The following is an 18,533-nucleotide window of genomic DNA, read 5'->3' as shown; positions in this document are numbered from 1 at the left end:
ATCCCACATTTGAAAATACTCTGTATCTTCTTTTTCTTTAATCTTCAATGTGAGCCTGTCCATTTCTGCACATTCCAATATTTTCTTGATGATATCATCTTCGGAGGCAATTCTTCATTTTTCCAATTCTGCACATAAACAATTCTTGCTGCTCTTAGTACATGTACCATTAAACATACATTTTCCTTCTCATATTTTCCTGTAAAAAGGTAAAGGTAAAGGTTCCCCCGCACATGCGTGCTAGTCGTTTCCGACTCTAGGGGCCGGTGCTCATCTCCGTTTCAAAGCCAAAGAGCCAGCGCTTGTCCGAGGACGTCTCCGTGGTCATGTGGCCGGCATGACTAGACGCCAAAGGCGCACGGAACGCTGTTACCTTCCCATCGGAGTGGTCCCTATTTTTCTACTTGCATTTTTACGTGCTTTCGAACTGCTAGGTTGGCAGAAGCTGGGACGAGTAACAGGCGCTCACTCTGTTACGCAGCACTCGGGATTCGACCCGCCAAACTGCTGACCTTCTGATCGACAAGCTCAGCGTCCTAACCCACTGAGCCACTGCGTCCCTGTAACTATAACTATACCTAATAAAAATAATTCTGGTTTAAACTCTATATGCTTTCTTAACATTTTTCTAACCAAGTGTGAGTTTTTGTCCAAAGTCTTTTTGCTTAGGGCACGTCCACCAAAGATGATAGTACGTGCCTGGTTTTTGCCTACATTTCAAACAATTACTAGACATATTTTTAAACATTTTTGCTAGTCTGGCCAGTGGTAGGTGCCATCTATAAAACATTTTGAACAGATTTTCTTTATATGCAGTTGCCATTGTTACTTTTAGTTTCTTTCCCAAAGATTTTGCCAATTTTCTAACTCTCTATTGTGCTCAAAGTTTTTAGCCCATGTTATCATTGTCCTGAAACTATTCTTCATTTATTTATTTATTTAATTAATTAAATTTTTATACCGCCCTTCTCCCGAAGGACTCAGGGTGGTGAACAGGGCATATCTTAAAACTACAAAAGTACAAAAGTTAAAAAAAGAATTAAATTATTGCCCACAATAAAAAACAATAAAAATATATATATATAAATATTAAAACCCTAAGTGATTCCCCATCAGGCCAGGCCAGCTTGTTCAAATAAATGGGTCTTTAACCCGCGCCGGAAGGAGCGGAGATCCGGTGCCATCCGGAGCTCAATCGGCAGCTGATTCCACAAAGCTGGAGCGCCCATAGAGAAGGCCCTCCCCCTGGGGGCCACCAGCCGGCATGTCTTAGCCTCCATCCCCTAATCATCTGTTGCTCTTCTCTGCACTCTTTCTAGATTTTCAACCTCTTTTTTATAGCGTGACAACCAAAACTGGATGCAAGTGTGGTCTTACCAAGGCATTATAAAGTGGCACTAACACTTCATGTGATCTTGATTTTATCCCTCACTAAACAAATGATTTTCAGCCAAGGACTACCTATAGTTTTTCTTCTACCTTATGTTTAGTTGCTTCAAGAGCCCTGGTGGCACAGTGGTTAAAATGCAGTATTGCAGGCAAATTTTGCCCATAGTTCGACCCTGACCAACTCAAAGCTGACTCAGCCTTTAATCCTTCTGAGGTCAGTAAAATGTGGACCCAGATTGTTGGAGGTAATATGTTGACTGCTCAGAGAGGGCTGTAAAGCATTATGAAATGGTACATAAGTCTAAGTGCTAGGGCTAGCGCTTCAGTGAAATAGCTAGGACCATCTATATGACATGCAAAGCTAAATTACCAATAGAGGAGAATATTTGCAGCTCAGCGTTGAAATGAGGGGTCCTTGATGCTCTCTGAGCTTGTTTACTTGCAGATGTTTCATTACCAAAGTTAAGTTTAAGTTTAAGTTTTATTATATTTGTATACCGCCCTTCTCCCGAAGGACTCAGGGCAGTGAACAGGGCATATATAAAAATACAAATTACAAAAATTAAAAGGGAATTAAACATGAGCCCAAACTAAAAACAATAGAAAAATGTAAAAAATCCCCAATAAAAAACCCCAACGCATCCCTCATCAGGCCAGGCCGGCCTGTTCAAACAGGTAGGTCTTCAAGTCGCGTCGGAAGGAGCGAAGGTCAGGTGCCATCCGGAGCTCAACCGGAAGCTGATTCCATAAAGCCGGGGTGCCCACAGAGAAAGCCCTCCCCCTGGGGGCCACCAACCGACATTCTCTGACCGGTGGCACCCTCTCTGTGGGAGAGTTAAATTAGGTTATTAGTTATTAGTTTAACTCATGAATTTTATCTAGCTTTAACTATGGGCAATTTTGGGGGCTTTGTGTACCGCCGTCAGTTTGGACAGTTAGTTGTTTTAATGAATAGTCAGTGGTGGGATTTGGCCAGTTCACACCACTTCGGCAGAACCCATAGCTAAATTTTTTGTTTCCCAGACCTAGAATGGATTTCCGGAAGCGGCATCCACATAGAGAACTGGTTGTTCACCTATTTGAATCCCACCACTGTGAATATTGATCTTGAAAACGGATTATCTCGCTAACTGGACAAAATGTGTTATCTGACAGTAGTTAATTAGAAGGGCTTAAGGGAGATAAAGGGATGCGGTGGCTCAGTGGGTTAGGACGCTGAGGTCGATCAGATGGTCGGCAGTTTGGAGAGTCGAATCCCGAGTGCCGCGTAACAGAGTGAATGCCTGTTACTCGTCCCAGCTTCTGCCAACCTAGCAGTTCGAAAGCACGTAAAAATGCAAGTAGAAAAATAGGGACCACTACGGTGGGAAGGTAACAGCATTCCGTGCGCCTTTGGCGACTAGTCATGTCGCCCACATGACCACGGAGACGTCCTCGGACAAGCGCTGGCTCTTTGGCTTTGAAACGTAGATGAGCACCAGCCCCTAGAGTTGGAAACGACTAGCACGCACATGCAGGGGAATCTTTATCTTTACCTAAGGGAGATAAATATAAGTTGGTAGGGATGGTGGAGGCCAAACTGGTTGTGACAAAGAACATTTGGAAATGGAAAAGAGATGATAGCAGTGTTCCAATACCTAAGGGGCTTCCCCAGAGAAGAAGGGGTCAACCCATCATGCCTCTGTCTGAGCCTGAATCAGAGGAGGAAATTGAGCTAGAACAGGACCCTGTGGAGGCCAAGGGAGAGGTGTCTGTGGCTTCAGAGGAACGTGGGGAAGAGCAGGCCGAGGCAGGCCAGGGCCCTTCAGGATTGGGACAGGATGAAGAAGGGAGACAGAGTTCAGACGATGAGTGTGCCTTTCTGGTATTCTGATGGTGGTGGGTTATCCTATTATGTCCTGTCTTAGAGTTTGGGAGGGGTATGTAGATTTTAAGGCTCTTTGTCTTCCTGATCTCTTCAGCTTCGAATTTTAGGGCTCCAACCTTTCCTGAATGGATTATTACATCTGCATTTCTAAAAGCTGGTTTCTGCTGAGTTGTCTGGCTGGGGGTGGGTGGGAATGTGTGCGGAGAAGTTTCTGCCTTTTTAATATTCCCAAAAATATTTCTTTGCCTGGATTGTTCCCGCATTGGATAGAAAGTACAGCCATATTGTGGCGCATTGGCTTTGTCCTGTCACGGGTTCCATATCGACCAGGCAGGTCAAACTACTGGCCCGCGGGCCCGGTGCGTCACGCCGAAACTGCGCCCACCCCATTGGGGAAAAAGTCCTGACACGTTGCGTGACATCATGTGACATCACGAGTTTGACATGCCTGATATAGACAATCAGATCACCCTGTTTGATGTCAGTCTCTCTCTCTCTTCTCTATGATAATAATAATAATAATAATAATAATAATAATAATAATAATAATAATAATAAGAAGAAGAAGAAGAAGAAGAAGAAGAAGAAGAAGAAGAAGAAGAAGAAGAAGAAGAAGAAGAAGAAGAAGAAGAAGAAGAAGAAGAAGAAGAAGAAGAAGTTGGAAGGGACCTTGGAGGTCATCTAGTCCAACCCCCTGCTGAAGCAGGAAACCCTTTACCATTTCAGACAAATGGCTGTCCAGTCTCTTCTTAAAAACTTCCAGAGTTGGAGCATTCACAGCTTCTGGAGGCAGGTTGTTCCACTGGTTAGTTGTTCTAACTATGGTTTCAATCAACATTCCAATTCAGCAGCTAGTCAGTGAGCTCAAACTTAAATGATTTTTTTTAAAAAAAAGGAGCTTAAGTTCCACACACCAGTCTAATAGGCTCTTCTTTCTACCTCTAGGACATTATTTGGTTCCAGCTGAGGTGTTAGTGACTAGCTGTGATCATTATGAAAGGAAGTAATATCATGGTTGTGCACTGATGAAGGCTAAAACAGATTGAGTTCAGCGCTTTTAAAGGCATGGTGGTGTATTTATAAATATTCAATTGCTCAAGAAAAAGGGGCAATTTCATTTCAGTCTACAGAACTAGAACAGGTCAGAAAGAGTTCCAAACCATCTGAGCTTCAAGCTTGAAAAGTACAGGAATCTGATTGTGTCAGTTAAAACCTGTTTATATGAACATCCCATTAAAAATCATTGCTACACGTCAGAGCAAGCATTAATATGAAGTTTCTTTTCCTTCACATCTTAAATTGAAACGCGGCAATTACTGAACTATCCATTAGCTGGAACAATTATAGTTATTAATATGTATGAGAGCTAGCAATGGAAAGAGACTGATTTTTATTTTTTATTTTTTTTTTAAGATCAAAAATTGGAACTTAAGAGTTTAGGCTGCACATGGATACCCTGGTTTCTTTTATTCAAATCTTAGGATAACTCATGCATCTCTAAAAGCTTAGTGCCTCATATATACAGAGTATGCATATGTGTAAATTACTAACAAAGAACAAATATATGAACTGTCCGGTGTGACTACAGCCTGTTCGATGGCCTTCAAGATAGGCTGAAAACAGGAAATAAAGATTTACCCCATGTTTGGGCCTAGCAAGGTAATCTAAATAGTTAACATTTGACACAGTATGCATATGTATATCTACAATATATGTATATGCATATGTATATGTATAGAAAAGAAGGAGTCAACCTATTCTCCAAAGCACCTGAAGGAAAGACAAAAAGTAACAGGTGGAAGATTATTAAAGACAGATCCAACCTAAAACTGAGGAGAAATTTCCTGTCAGTGAGAATAATGGATCGGTGGAACAGCTTGACTCCAGAAGTTGTGAATGCTCCATCGCTAGAAGTTCAGTAACTGTTTGAAGTTACAACAGGACTGGAAAAAGTGACTTATTATGGTTTTTCACATTTAAGACCATGGCAACATCCCCATGGTTACGTGATCAAAATGGGGGCTTGGCAACTGGTTCATACTTACGACGGTTGCAGTGTTCTGGGCTCATGTGCTCACTTTTTGTGACCTTCTGACAAGCAAAGACATTGGGAGCAGCCAGATTCACTTAACAACCGTGTTACTCACTTACCAACTGCAGCGATTCACTTAACAACTGCGGCAAGAAAGGTCGCAAAACGGGGCAAAACTCACAACATCCACAGAAACTTTGGGCTCAGTCTGCTTAGCAACCAGTCAAAGTCACAATAACCCAAAAAAGGGGACTTACGAGCCAAATCTGAAGTTCCAACAGTCACTCCCACCCCACATGACACCCCCCCCCCCGCTCTTTGGCTACCAGCAACACAGCTTCATTTACAGCTATTTGCAGCATCCTGCAATCACATGACCCTGTTTTATGACAATTTTGCCCCAAACCAGCAGTTGCTTCCAATTTTCAGCAAACTGCACCCAGAGCAAGCCTTTGGTCCCTTTACTACCCTCTGCATTTGCTTAACGGACACTGCAAATAAAGTCACAAAATAACTGGCCTGTTTTATGATTATTAGACTTCTGACCATAATGGACAGCTTCTACCACAGTCGTAAATCGAAGACTACCTGTAAAATCTATGTACTATTGTTGAATTATGTAGTTGCCAGCACATTACAAAGGAGAAATTTAAACCTGCAGTTATCTGCAGGAAATGTGTAGTCAACAGTGAGCTAACAACTTCCCTGTTTAATGACCATTTGAAGTTATGACGGTGCTGGAAAAAAAACCTTAATGGCTGATCCTCGCATTTATGACTATCGCAGCATCCTGGGGTCACCTGCTCACTGTTCAGGTGCTTTGTAATTGGCTTCTGTCAATGCCATGGTCACATAATGTCTCATTTAGCAACTGAGGGGAAAGCGAGATCGTAAGTCCATCACAATCATGTGTTGTTTTGTTTAATGCCTGCATCACTTAGCAAGGAAATTGCCAGTCCCAGTTGTGGTCCTTAAGCAAGAACTACATGTACTGTACATGTTGGCTGCATGTTTCCTAGAATGCTGCAGACAAATCTATAAAAATTATGACTGTGTCTGTTCCAAATTCAGTTTCCAAACTGTTGCAAGCCGAAAAGGGAGATCAGCTTTGCTAATCGCAGTTGCACCATTGCAAATGCATTGAGGACTGTGGGTGGATTGGGCTTGTCCATTCTTTGTTTGTAGCTTTTGGGGATCACTAGAGAGCATTTTCTTCATTCAGTCCCGTGTGCCCAATTAGAAAGGAAAAGAAACCCTTACTTGTTTATCCACCTGCTTAATCTGTTTAATGAAAGAACATCAATTGCAGAGCAAGAGCAATAAATCCACTCAGAGCATTGCAAAGCATCTCAGCAAACAATACTCCAACAGGGAAATTAATTAGATTGGAAAATGATCCAATAATGCAAAATTTCAGAAAGTCATTTGTCAGGGAAATGAGGTTGGGAGTATTGCATTACAAAGTCAATTTGTGTTTTATTGAGACAGATGTTACCAAGGTACAGATGCCACTGGTTGATTGGGCAATGTTTAAATGCATTCATTTCCTGTTAGAACTTGAATTGATTTTTCTCTGGTTTTTGGTGGGGTCCTTGGAGTATCGATATGAAATATAATTGCCTTAAAATGTATATGGTTGCATTGGGATGGTACAGTATTGGCTTGCATGCTATAAGAATGATGGAAACATCCCTTGGGAGGAAATGTCTTAGTACAATATTTTTCAAACTTAGCAACTTTAAAATGGGTGGACTTCAACGCCCAGAATTCCACAACCAACCATGCTGGCTGAGGAACTCTGGGAGTTGAAGTCCACCCACCTTATAGCTGTTGAGGTTCAGAATCGCTGCTTTGCACCATGCTGTGTCAGTGGAGGGATGGTTTCATGTTAGGTAGAATGTAAACAGCACACTAAAAAGCAGAGACATCACCCTGTCAACAAAAGTGTGTATAGTCAAGGCTATGGTCTTCTCAGTTGCAATGTATGGCAGTGAAAGTTGGACCATAAAAAAGGCTGAGCGCCAAAGAATTGAGGCCTTTGAACTATGGTGCTGGAGAAGACTCCTGTGAGTCCCTTGGACTGCAAGGCGATCAAACCGGTCAGTCCTAGAGGAGATCAACCCTGACTGCTCTTTAGAAGGCCAGATCCTGAAGTTGAAACTCAAATACTTTGGCCACCTAATGAGAAGGAAGGACTCACTGGAGAAGAGCCTAATGCTGGGAAAGGTTGAAGGCAATAGAAGAAGGGGACGACAGAGAATGAGGTGGCTGGATGAAGTCACTGAAGCAGTAGGCATTTAAATGAACTCCAGAAGATGGTAGAGGACAGGAAGGCCTGGAGGAACATTGTCCGTAGGGTTGCGATGGGTCGGACACGACTTCGCAGCTAACAACAACAGAATGTAAACATCCTAATATACCCTGCTGTTGGCACATGTCAACTGCATTCAAATCTAAGAATGGGACATTAACTATAAGCTTATCATCATGCAACATGATAAGCAATCATATTGAATAAGCAGTGGTATACTTAACGATAGTATCTACACTATTTGCAGTTTGAAAGGAATAAGGACTGATGCTGGTTTGTTAATGCTTAGTACAGGCAGCCCTTGACTTACAACCATTCATTTAGCAACTGTTCCAAGTTACAATAGCACTGAAAAATGTGACTTGTGACTGGTCCTTGGACTTAGAATATCAGAGTTGGAATGGACCTTGGAGGTCTTCTAGTCCAACCCCCTTGCTCAGGCAGGAAACCCTATACCAGTGGTGGAGAACCTATGGCACACATGCCAGAGGGGACACTCAGACCCTTCTCTGTGGGAATGCACACTGTCACCTCAGCCCCGCCTCCCCACGTGGCCTCCTCACCAGCAGCCCCCCTAGGAGAGTCGCCCCCCGAGTGTAGCCCACGCAGAGCAGCATAGCCAAGGACATGGCAGCTGGGAAGCGGGGACAAGATTCTGCCCTCATGCCCCGTTGCACACAGATGATGCTGCAGGGTGTGGACAGAGGGTGTGGTTGCCATGGCGCTGCTGGGCCATCTGGGCCATCTGCAGCAGGCTGTGGAGGCGGAGGGTGGCCCTGTAGGCAGACGGGACAGGGGGTGGGGTAGGGGCAGAGCATGTGGGGGTGGAGGCGGTTTTTGGGCACTCTGTCTCTAAAAGGTTCACTATCACTGCCCTGTACCATTTCAGACAAATGGTTGACCAGTGTCTTTTTGAAAGTCCCCAGTGATGGGGCAACCACAAATTTTGAAGACAAGCTGTTCCACTGGTTGATTGTTTGATTCCACTGGTTGATTATTTGATTCCACTGGTTGATCGTTTTCACCATCAGGAAGTTTATCCTTACTTCTAGGTTGCTTCTCTCCTTGGTTAGTCTCCATCTGTTGCTTCTTGTCTTGCCTGGTGGTGCATTAGAACCAGTAGTGGGATTCAAGTAGGTGAACAACCAGTTCTGTGCGTGGAAGTCTGTTCTGGGCCTGGGCAACAAAAAATTATCTACTGGTTCTGCCGAACTGGTGCGAACTGGCTGAATCTCACCACTGGTTAGAACCATTAAAACTGTAGGGCCTTTGCTGTATCTATTGTGTAGTGAGTTCTTTGGAGGCGGTAAGCGAGACGAGAGGTTGCAAACAGGAACATTGCTTTATTGAGGCAAACAGGAACAGAAATGAATCAGAGACTTCTGCGCAGCTACTTATACGGTTGGCCACTAGGTGGAGGCCAATAGGTTTAAAGCAGGGGTAGGCAACCTCGGCTCTTTTATGACTCATGGACTTCAACTCCCAGAATTCCTGAGTCATCTGACTCAGGAATTCTGGGAGTTGAAGTCCATGAGTCATAAAAGAGCCGAGGTTGCCTACCCCTGGTTTAAAGGAACCAGTTCCCACCCCAAATCATCCAATGATCTTCTTGGAGACAGCAAGTCTGGCAAGTCAGTGACCGTTACACAGACACACCAATTGAGCAACCTTAAGCAGCATTCAAACAGAAACGTGAAACAGTTTAAGTAAAATCTCAATACATTACAGTATCCTCACAGTTACATGATCCAAATTTGGATGCACGGCAGCCAGCATGTATTTATGAAAGTACCAGGGTCACAGAGTCATGTGATTGCCATTGACGACCATCTCACTGGCTTCCAACAAGCAAAATCAATGGGGGAAGCCGAATTCGCTTCACAACCACATGGTTTACTTCACAACCACTGTGATTTGCTTAGCAACCATGGTATAAAAGCTCAAAAAAGCAAAAGTGGCTCCCTTAACAACCATCCTGCTTAGCAACGGAGGTTCTGGTCCCAATTGTGGTCGTAAGTCGAGGACTACCTATAGTACTATACAGGAAATGGAGATGCCTCAAGTGAAGTTTGACCCCCTGGTGATTGCATCCATGTCAGGGGTTGTAGAAATAATTATTTGAAGAATTAGTATCACTTTATAAAGCCCTAGGAAGACCACACCTGGAATACTGCAGCCAATTTTGGTCACCCTATCGCAAAAAAAGATGTTGAGAGACTGGGAAAAATTCAGAGAAGAGCAACTAAGATGATCCAAGGCCTGGAGACCAAAACGTATGAAGAATGGCTGCGGGACTTGGGTTTGGCTAGTCTAAAGAAAAGAAGAAATAGGGGAGATATGATAGAAATATTCCAGTATCTGAGGGGCTGCCACAAGGCAGAGGGGGCAGGTTGTTCACCAGAGCACCAGAGAGAAGGATGAGAAACAACGGTTGGAAACTGGTCAAGGAGAGAAGCAGCCTGGAATTAAGGAGAAACTTCCTGACAGTGAGGACAATCAACCGGTGGAACAGCTGGCCTCCAGAAATGACGGGCGCTCCATCACTGGAAGTTTTTAAAAAAAGACTGGACAATTATCTGACTGAGATGGTATAAAGATCTCCTGTTTGAGTAAGGGGCTGGACTAGAAGACCTCCAAGGTTCTTTCCAGCTCTATTCTATTCTATTCTATTCTATTCTATTCTATTCTGTTCTATTCTATTCTATTCTATTCTATTCTATTCTATTCTATTCTATTCTATTCTATTCTATTCTATTCTATTCTGTTCTGTTCTGTTCTGTTTCGTTCCGTTCCGTTCCGTTCCATTCCATTCCATTCATTTTATTATTCTATTCTATTCTATTCTATTCTATTCTATTCTATTCTATTCTATTCTATTCTATTCTATTCTATTCTATTCTATTCTATTCTATTCTATTCTGTTTTTGTTCTGTTCTGTTCTACTCTACTCTACTCTACTCTACAGTACACTACTCTACACTATACTATTCTATTCTAATTGCAGAAATTATTGCAGAAATAATTTGCTACTGATGCCTTCAAGGAGGGTTGCTGTTTTTTTCAACCTTCCAGCCCTGGAATTCCCAGATAAATCCTGTGGAATTCTCAAGCACTAACCAGGGTCGATTCTGATACGTGCAGGGTTGGCTAGGAGATGGCACCTTTTATGACAAGCTCGGCAGTGTTTATCATCCTGTGATCTTTCCTACTCTCAGAGGCATACTGTTATGACTCCATAAATAACCTTCATTAAGCCAAATGCTTAATTTGGATTTAAGAGATGATTAAGAGGATACGAAAGTAAAACACAATTTATCTGATGGTTGTAGAGCAACCTTGGCGACTTGTGGGCTTCAATTCCCAAGGAATTCTGGTTGAGGAGTTCTTGGAATTAAACTCCACAAGTCTTAAATGTCTATGGAGATTCTCAGTCATCCAGCTCATAATTTTTTCCCAAAATGTGCTTTTTCAAAAGGCAACTGGACTTTGTTTTTCCTTGAAGTCATTTCGCTTCTCATCCAAGTTTTGACTGAACAGTGGAGGATGGAAGGATGGTGGAGGATGGAAGGATCCTTAAAGTTGCCATGGTTGGATACCCCAATGTAGAGAAAAACAAGCAGAATTCACCATCTGCATATCCCAGAGTCAATCTTTAGTCAGAGGAGATCAATTTGAATCAATACATCTCCTCTACTAATCCTTGGATGGAAAGATCTGTAAAGCAAGAATAAGTTTATTAATATTGGGTAATTAAAGAGGAGAATTCTCACTTGAGCTGTCCCTATAGAAGAGGGGTCTTCAAACGTGGCCCTTTTATGACTTGTGGACTTCAACTCCCAGAATTCCTCAACCAGCATGCACGCTGGCTGAGGAATTCTGGGAGTTGAAGTCCACAAGTCATAAAAGGGCCACATTTGAAGACCCCTGCTAAAGCAGATGAGACCGAGACCATTATATTTAGTAGAGCCAAGATCTATTTCTTTTACAGGCAGTCCTCATTTGGCAAGCACAACTGAGGCCTTGTCATTAGAAGCTTAGTCATTAAGCAAAGCAGTCGCTAAATAAAACTGTGGCCGTGCTTGCAGTCTAAATCCTTACGATCTTCCTTTGCTTTACATATCTGCAAAGGCTTTAAATGTGAGGATTAGTCGCAAAATTACATTTTCACCACTGTGGCAACTGGGAACAGTTGTTAAACAAATCAGTCACTAATGAAGGACTGCCTGTATGTCATTACATGACAACCCAATCATGGGTTCTGAGTGGCGCACATATAAATGGAACAAATTTCCCCATGAATAGCTCCAGTCCTGATGCTGCTTCAAAGAAGGCTTAAAATCTGAATATTCTCTCAGGTGTTGGGGCAGTAAGCCTTTCAGAGACTTTTTAAAATTTTAATGTTGTTTTATACATTTTGCCTGGGCACATACAATCCATTTCTCTTTTTCATTGTCCTGTCTTTTTATTACCTAAGGGCCCAGAGGTAGATGTAATTGAGCAGCCTTTACATCTAGCAAACAAATAAATACTGTAATCCCAAATAAAAAAAACCATAAATCATAAAAAATAATAAAAGCATAACAGCACCAAGACAGAATCTGCTGTCTTTAGTCATATTATCTTTCTATATTGCTGCGTAAGGATAATTATGCTGTAACCTTTCTAGTTCTTCAATGAACCACATACATAGCTGTGGTGGCACAGTGGTACCAGCAGAACATGAAACATGGCGGCATTTTACATTATGGGGAAGCATCATCCGGAAATGGATCTTTCCCATTTTTCCTGACGTTCACTTCTTCTTCTGCAAAAGGGGCTTCTGTTTTTCCACCTTACTTACTCCCAGGGAGCTTGAGAATTTCTTTCATATTCCTCTTGGTGGGGTGGAATGTAGTCTGGATTCCCAGAAGGGAGGGGGTGTATTCCGGAGGACCAAGAGACAACAGAAGTTTAGACAGTGTGAGAGGGAGAAAGAGAGTTAAGACAACTCCATCCTAGGATTTCTCAGAGCAGATGTTTAATGGTGCAAGGAGTTTGTGTTAGTTTGGGAAGATTTATGTCTGTAGGCGAGGAACAAGAAAGGAAGTTGCTTAGAAGAACTTCAATGTGTCTTTCTTGGTTGGGGAGGTGGAGACACTTGGTGATAGTTTTATTTATTTAATTTGTTCACATCCTGCCTTTATTATTTTTATAAGTAACCCAAGGTGGTGAACACAGACAATACTACTATTTTCTTTCTATTTTCCCACACAATAACAACCGTGAGATGGGTTGGGCTGAGAGAGAATGACTGGCCCAAAGTCACCCACCCAGCTTTTATGCCAAACTGAGACTAGAACTCACAGTCTCCTGGTGATTGGCCCAGAATCTCCCAGCAGCCTTCATGCCTAAGGCAGGACTAGTATTCACCATCTCCTGTTGATTGACCCAAGGTCACCCAGCTGGATTTCATTCCTAGGGACTAGAACTCACCATCTCCTGACTTCTAGCCTGGTGCCTTAACCACTAATTCAGTGGCTAATAAGAGTCACGGTGGTGCAGTGGTTAAAGTGTAGTATTGCAGGCTAACTCTGCCCACAATCAGGAGTTTGATCCTGATCGGCTCAAGGTTGACTCAACTTTCCATCCTTCCGAGGTTGGTAAAATGAGAATCCAGATTATTGGGGGTAATATGCTGACTGTGTAAACCGCTTAGAGAGGGCTTTAAAGCACTGTGAAGCAGCATATAAGTCTAAGTGCTATTGCTATAGTCCACTTTCCAAACCATTCCCAAAGCTCAATTGCCTATGCAGATCAGCCTTTTGAGGTAGTCCTCAATATACGACGGCAAATGCATCCAAAATTTCTGCTGCTGAGCAAGACAGTTGTTAAGGGAATTTTGCCCCATTTTATGACCTTTCTCGTCACAATTCTTAAGTGAATCACTTCAGTTGTTAAGTTAGTAGCACGGTTGAATCTGGCTTCCCCTTGGACTTCGCTTGACAGAAGATCATAAAAGATTATCACCTCAGAACACTGCAACCCTCATAAATATGAAACAATTGCCAAGCTTCCAAGTTTTGAACAATAAACCATGGGGATGCTGCAACATTTGTAAGCAGTGGTAGGATTCAAATATGTGAACAACCGGTTCTCTGTATGGATGCTGCTTCCAGGAGTCCATTCTGGGCCTGGGAACAAAAAATTATCTCCCGATTCTGCCAAAGTGGTGCAAACCTGCTCAATCCCACCACTGACTATAAGTATGAAAAATGGTCATAAGTCAATTTCTTCAGTGCCGTTGTAACTTTCAACAATCACTACTTAACTACCTTTATTATAAAATTGCAGTTAACAGAATCTTGCAGGTCTGAAAGCCCTTTTCCATTCTTCTGTCTCTCTTTACTTTCCACAGAACTAGGGAAGGACCAGAGTATTAGGAAGGCCTACTTCTGAGACATTTTTTTCTATTCCCATTCCTTCTGTGGGCTGTGATGTCTCTTATTTTATCTTCTGTCTCCCGAGGTTATTCTCGCCATTCACTACAATTCCAGGCCTATGGTCTTTCTGGCTGTGAACTTTCCAAAACTTTGGGGGATAGAGAAGAAAGAAAATTTTATTTTATTTTTATTTTATTTTTGGGACTTGTATGCCGCCCTATCTCCCGAAGGACTCAGGGTGGCTAACAACAATAAAAATACAGCAATGCAAAAGTTAAAAAGAATTAAAATAACAGCCCAAATAAAATAATTAAAATTAACAAAATAAAATTTAAAAACATTTTAAAAATCCCTATCGTCAGTCCAGGTCAGCCTGATGGAAAAGGAATGTTTTAAGGCCGCGGCGAAAGGACTGGAGATCCGGGGCCATCCGAAGCTCAAGGAGAAGTTGGTTCCACAGGGCTGGCGCTCCCACAGAGAAGGCCCTCCCCCTGGGGGTCGCCAGCTGACATTGTCTAGCCGATGGCACCCTGAGCAGGCCCTCTCTGTGTGAGTGCACTGGGCGATGGGAAGTCGTTCCCGGCAGCAGGCGGTCCTGCAAATATCCTGGGCCTAGGCCATGTAAGGCTTTAAAGGTAAGTACCAGCACCTTAAATCTCACCCGGAGGACAACCGGTAACCAATGCAGCTCACGCAGGAGGGGTGTAATATGGGACTATCGGGATACTCCCATCACTACCTGTGTGGCCGCATTCTGCACCAGCTGGAGCCTCCAGGTGGTCTTCAAGGGCAGCCCCATGTAGAGAGCATTGCAGTAGTCTATACGGGAGGTAACGAGTGCGTGAGTGACCGTACGTAAGGCATCTTGGTCCAGATAGGGGTGCAACTGGCGCACCAGGCGAACCTGGGCAAATGCCCCCCTGGGGGGCATTTATAATTCTTCCTCTATAAAAGCCTGATCTGATACACTGGACATAATAAGCAGCCCGTTTAATCATCTTGTAATAAAAATGAAAGCTTTATCTCCTCCTGTACACATGAGATTCCCAAAGACAGAACATTCAATTATCAGTTTTAGAAGCGATAAAAGTCTTCCTTCTTTTGAAGCATGTCTGCATTTTCTAATGTGAGGGGTTGGCGGGGAAGAGAAGCTGTCAAAGTCCTACTGGAATTCTAATCTTTGCCTTTCTTTTACCAATTTTTGAAGGCAATTCTTCCCCACGTTTAGAAACGACATTACTTCTTCTCCGGCATTGATTGCTCCTGCGTTTCCAAATCAGTTTCATGCAGGTGTATGCAAGCCAAACAGGTGTGCTTGTAATCAAACTAGAAAGCGTAAACCAATACAGGTGTTCCTCAACTTACGATCACAGTTGAGCGAGACATTTGTTAAGGGAGCTTTGCCCATTCTATGACCTTTCTGGTCACGGTTGTTAAGTGAATCACTGCTGTTATTAAGTTAGTATGTATGTATTCAAAATGGATTGTGATTAATATACAGATGCACACACAGAGAGCGGTACCTCAGTACTCAACTCCTTCAAACCTCGTTAAATTTGGTACTCAATGCATTTTGACATGAAAATGTTGTCCCAGTACTCGGTGTTTGTTTAGTATTCGATGTGCTGCAAAAGGAAGGGTGTGGAGAATGGAAAGGAGTTTGGCCATCTTGGGAAGGTCACTGTAAAAGAAGGGGGATAGCCATAGAAGGTGGACAGGAAGTCGGCCATGTTGGGAAAGTCACTGCAAAAGGAGGGGGACAGCTACAGAAGGTGAGCAGAAAGTCAGCAATGTTGGGAAGGTCACTACAAAAGGAGGGAGACAGCCGCAGGTGGTGGGCAGGAAGTCAGCCATGTTGGGAAGGTCGCTGCAAAAGGAGGGCGACAGCCACAGGTGGTGGGCAGGAAGTCAGCCATGTTGGGAAGGTCGCTGCAAAAGGAGGGCGACAGCCACAGGTGGTGGGCAGGAAGTCAGCCATGTTGGGAAGGTCACTGCAAAAGGAGGGAGACAGCCGCAGGTGGTGGGCAGGAAGTCAGCCATGTTGGGAAGGTCGCTGCAAAAGGAGAGGGATAGCCACAAAGGGTGGCCAGGAAGTCTACCATGCTGGGAAGGTCACTGACATAAGAAAAAGCACAGGCAGATAGTTAATCCTGGCTGAAACGAAGGGTCACATGGTTTGTTTGGGACTTCTCCTTTTTAGTACTTGTCGCACTCCTGGAACCAATTAATGACTTTTTGGGTGTCATTTTTGTATAACTTGGCATTTTTGGAGACAGCTGCTGTTATTATATTATTATTGTTATCCTTGGGATGGTCACATTGTTTGGTGGGTGGCGTTACTTCTTTCAAGAGTGATGCATCAGAATTTCATTTTGTGACATTGTGTGACACTGTACATACAGGAAAATGACAGTAAAGGTAATCTTAATCTTTTAATATTAATATTAATCATGTAACATGGTTGTAAAGTGAACCTGGCTTCCCCGTTGACTTTGCATGTCGGAAGGTCACAAAAGGGGACCACATGACCCTGGGACACTGAATGTGAACTAGTTGCAAAGTGTCCAGATTTTGATCATGTGACCAGAGTAATGCTCCAATGGTCATTGAGTGTGAGAAACGGTTATAAATCATTTTTTTCAGTGGCACTGCAACTTTGAAAGGTCACTAAACAAATGATTATACAGCACAAATGGGGAAATATAGGGTGGTGTGTTGTTGTTTTTTCCTTTCCAGAAAATACGACTCTGCTGTGGCTTTAAATTCCTTCACAGAGCAGTGGAGCTAACCCTATATGAAATTGGTTAATACCTTAACTATTCTTTTAAAAACAGAAAAACTACAAGATATGGCATGTCTGCAACTAAGAATGAACAGATATGGGCAGGTATTGGAGCTACACATGGAAGGAACGTAATCAATTTCTAGACAGCAAATGGATGTCTGTAATACCTCACACAGGGAGATTCAATTATTGTTGCTGGAGAGTGAAGGGAAGTACAAATATGCTATTGCTCTCCTCAACTTTCTTAAAACTTCTGGCTTCCATTAATAGAGAAGCAAGCTTCCGAGATTCCAGGGACTAAGAGAAAAGGTTTCTTGGGGCCTTCTCAGTTCCTGTTCTTCAATCAAGGTGCACGACATGAGGATCCAACTTTCTGCAGCTGGCTTATTACTTCCAGAGAGCAAGTGTGGTGTAGTGGTTAAGGCACTAGGCTGGAGATCAGATCTTCATGATTTCCAGTCTTGCTTTAGTTACAAAGCCATCTGGGTGAGCTTGGGCCAGTTCCTCTCTCACAGCTCTAGAAATGGATGGAAGTATGGAATAGCTATACCTCCCAAGATATTTTCAAGCATATTAATCCTAATAATATACCTCCAGGGTTCAACTTACCCCGACACATATGGGTGACATACAATAGAATTAGAACGACTCATGGTGTGTGTGCTGATTCTTTGTATAAATGGGGGAAGACACCTTCAGCACAATGTGATTGCAGGGCTCCCCGACAGACTATCCAACATATAGTGAGGGAATGCACTAATAGAAGATACCCAGGAGATTTTAAGGACTTCCTCTGCGTAACAACGGTAGCTACTGACTGGATTTCCAAACTCGACATTAAACTCTGAAATGTTATTTCTGTTTTCCTCTTAGGTTTTATTACTGCTTCTTTTTAATTGTTTTAACTTGTAAATATGAAATGTTTTTAATATTGTGTGTGACCAGCCATACGCTAAATAAATAAATAAATAGCTCTAGAAAGGAGACAATGGCAAACCATTTCTGAAAAACCTTTGCCAAGAAAATGATAGATGGATAGATGGATGGTGAATGGATGGATAGAGAGAGAGGTGGATGGAGGGATGGAGGGATAATGGATGGGTAATGAATGGTGAATCGATGGATAGATAGATAGATAGATAGATAGATAGATAGATAGATAGATAGATAGATAGATAGATAGATAGATAGATAGATAGACAGACAGACAGACAGACAGACAGACAGACAGACAGACAGACAGACAGACAGACAGATACAGACAGACAGATGGATGATGGGAGAGAGACAGACAGATGATAGAATCAATGAGGTTAGAGTGTGATGGATAAGATGTTGAATATCTAGGCAGGATAAAACTAATTCTTGACAGAGTTTCACTGTCAGGAAAAGAACTTCTTTTTTCCCACAACTCAACCACACAGATTACCGTTCCAAGTTCTAATGCCAGCAACTCCTGGAGTGTGTCCAGGGGGAAAAAAGTATTTTTTAACTCATCCATAAATTGATCCACCACCCACAATCAGCTGTCTTACCTAAAGATGAATTCATTTTAATTAAACTTCATGGACTTAAAGCATTCACCATGGCTGGCTGGGAATTCTGGGAACTGAGGTCCACTCATCTGCAAGTTGTCAAGGTCGAGAAACACTGACTTAAACCAAGGACAATTCAGGAAGCTGATGGTGTCCATATATAATATCATAATGCAGGCAAGCTTACCATGTCGT

General features: G+C 42.7%; 2 protein-coding genes and 1 long non-coding RNA gene across 3 annotated transcripts in view; 2 read left to right on the top strand and 1 right to left on the bottom strand.

The window, feature by feature from the left end:
* The window catches only part of LOC310639380, a 472,331-nt gene that overhangs the window by 38,864 nt on the left and 414,934 nt on the right, over window positions 1–18,533 (bottom strand). The window lies entirely within an intron of this gene.
* Window positions 1–18,533, top strand: part of LOC310639325 (neurotensin receptor type 1-like) — a 118,201-nt gene that overhangs the window by 65,788 nt on the left and 33,880 nt on the right. The window lies entirely within an intron of this gene.
* Window positions 14,007–18,533, top strand: part of LOC310639352 (neurotensin receptor type 1-like) — a gene marked incomplete at its 3' end in the record, with an annotated part of 90,158 nt that continues 85,631 nt past the window's right edge. The window contains exon 1 of the mRNA XM_083361011.1: window positions 14,007–14,653. The remainder of the gene's footprint in view (window positions 14,654–18,533) is intronic.

The sequence above is a fragment of the Vipera ursinii genome (assembly GCF_947247035.1).
Source record: "Vipera ursinii genome assembly, chromosome: 3".
Classification (NCBI taxonomy): Eukaryota; Metazoa; Chordata; class Lepidosauria; order Squamata; family Viperidae; genus Vipera; species Vipera ursinii.
This window is presented reverse-complemented; position numbering and strand designations above follow the sequence as displayed.